The 2,651-nt window shown below is 51.3% G+C and overlaps 1 pseudogene; it reads left to right on the top strand.

The window, feature by feature from the left end:
• The first annotated feature begins 300 nt into the window (after positions 1 to 300).
• LOC136788871 (U2 spliceosomal RNA) lies at positions 301 to 467 on the top strand (annotated as a pseudogene).
• The last annotated feature ends 2,184 nt before the right edge of the window (positions 468 to 2,651 follow it).

The raw sequence follows: 2,651 nt of genomic DNA, 5'->3' as shown, positions 1-2,651 counted from the left end.
TGAGCGAACGGCTGTGTGGTGTTTAGCTGCCGACCGGGTTAAACCACAACGTATACTCTGGCTGAACAAGTATGCAGGAGTTGTGTAGTATGTCAAAAGGTAAATAGGAAAATTATCCGCAGTCAGCACAAAGGGGAGCGACAACCAGGAATTCAACGCTTCCAAAATGTACAGGTAGATTTTACGTAACTCCTTACAGTAGGTAGATTTAAATACTTATTATTCTTGGTAGATCATTTGCAATTGCAAAATTTGCAATTGCATTGTGCATCACTTGTTTCGTACACATTATTATTATTAATCGCTTCTCGGCCTTTGGCTAAGATCAAGTGTAGTATCTGTTCTTATCAGTTTAATATCTGGTACGTCCTCGATGAGAGGACTTATTAAAATTTTGGGACGGTTAGTGGATGGAGCGGGAGTACAGGTGGTGTTTTCATCTATCCCTGCAGTAGCAGGGAGGGGTACCGAGAGGACATGGAAAGCCCACCTGATTAACACGTGGCTCAGAGGCTGGTGCCAACACAGAAATTTTGGGTTTTTTGACCATGGGGCGCTTTACTCGGCACCCGGCCTTATGGCCGCAGACGGGTCCCTATCTCTAAGGGGAAAACGGATCCTAGCCCAGGAGCTGGCAGGGCTCGTTGAGAGGGCTTTAAACTAGGAAAGAAGGGGGATGGGGCTGAAAGAAGGCTTGTTGGAGCTCTGCCGGGGGGAACAATGGCAAAGCCGGGGAAGAAGGCAATGGCCCGACTGAAGTGCATCTACACTAATGCACGCAGCATGGGCAACAAACAAGAGGAGCTGGAAGCCATCGTGCAGCGGGAAGGCTATGACTTGGTTGCCATCACGGAAACGTGGTGGGACCACTCTCATGACTGGAGTGCTGCAATGTCTGGCTATAGGCTCTTCAGAAGGGACAGGCAGCACAGAAGGGGTGGTGGTGTGGCTCTCTATATTAGAGAGTATTTAGATGTTGAGGAACTTGAGGCTGGGAATGATAAGGTTGAGTCCCTATGGGTTAGGATCAGAGGGAAGGCCAACAAGGCAAGCATCCTGGTGGGGGTCTGTTATAGATCGCCGAACCAGGATGAGGAGACTGATGAGGAGTTCTACAGGCAGCTGGCAGAAGCCGCGAAATCGTCAGCGCTTGTTCTCGTGGGGGACTTCAACTTCCCAGACATATCCTGGACATGCAATACAGCCCAGAGAAAGCAGTCTAGGAGGTTTCTGGAGAGCGTGGAAAATAGCTTCCTGATGCAGCTGGTTAGAGAGCCTACCAGGGGAGGTGCCCCGCTAGACCTTCTGTTCACAAACAGTGACGGACTGGTGGGAGATGTGGTGGTCGAGAGCTGTCTTGGGCAGAGTGACCACGAAATGGTAGAGTTCTCTATTCTTGGCGAAGTCAGGAAGGGGACCAGTAAAACCGCTGTCTTGGACTTCCGGAGGGCTGACTTTGAGCCGTTCAGGACACTGGTTGGCAGAGTCCCTTGGGAGGAGGTTCTGAAGGGCAAAGGAGTCCAGGAAGGCTGGGCACTCCTCAAGAAGGAAATCTTAATGGCTCAGGAGCGGTCTGTCCCCACGTGCCCAAAGACGAGCCGACACGGAACTAGACCGGCCTGGCTGAGCAGAGAGTTGTGGCTCGAGCTTAGGAGAAAAAGGAGGGTTTATAATCTTTGGAAAAGAGGGCAGGCTACTCAGGAGGACTATAAGGATGTTGCGAGGCTGTGCAGGGACAAAATTAGAAAGGCCAAAGCTCATCTGGAGCTCAATCTGGCTACTGCCGTTAAAGATAACAAAAAACGATTTTACAAATACATCTACGCAAAAAGGAGGACTAAGGAGAATCTCCATCCTTTACTGGATGCGGGGGTAAACTTAGTCACAAAAGATGAGGAAAAGGCTGAGGTGCTCAATGCCTTCTTTGCCTCAGTCTTTAGCGGCAAGACCGGTTGTTCTCTGGATACCTGGTACCCTGAGCTGGTGGAAGGGGATGGGGAGCAGGATGTGGCCCTCGCTATCCATGAGGAAATGGTTGGCAACCTGCTACAACACTTGGATGTACGCAAGTTGATGGGGCCAGATGGGATCCACCCGAGGGTACTGAGCGAACTGGCGGAGGAGCTGGCCAAGCCGCTTTCCATCATTTATCGGCAGTCCTGGCTATCAGGGGAGGTTCCAGTCGACTGGCAGCTAGCAAATGTGACGCCCATCTACAAGAAGGGCCGGAGGGTAGACCCAGTAAACTATAGGCCTGTTAGCTTGACCTCAGTGCCAGGGAAGCTCATGGAGCAGATTATCTTGAGTGTCATCACGCGGCACTTGCAGGGCAAGCAGGCGATCAGGCCCAGTCAGCATGGGTTTATGAAAGGCAGGTCCTGCTTGACGAACCTCATCTCCTTCTATGACAAAGTGACGCGCTTGGTGGATGAGGGGAAGGCTGTGGATGTGGTCTACCTTGACTTCAGTAAGGCTTTTGACACCGTTTCCCACAACATTCTCCTCAAGAAACTGGCTGCTCGTGGCTTGGACTGGCGTACGCTTTGCTGGGTTAAAAACTGGCTGGATGGCCGGGCCCAAAGAGTTGTGGTGAATGGAGTCAAATTCAGTTGGAGGCCGGTCACTAGTGGAGTCCCCCAGGGCTCAGTGCT

The sequence above is a fragment of the Anser cygnoides genome, chromosome W (assembly GCF_040182565.1).
Source record: "Anser cygnoides isolate HZ-2024a breed goose chromosome W, Taihu_goose_T2T_genome, whole genome shotgun sequence".
In the NCBI taxonomy this organism is placed as follows: Eukaryota; Metazoa; Chordata; class Aves; order Anseriformes; family Anatidae; genus Anser; species Anser cygnoides.
The sequence above is the reverse complement of the archived record's forward strand: the minus strand, read 5'-3'. Positions and strand labels throughout refer to the sequence as shown.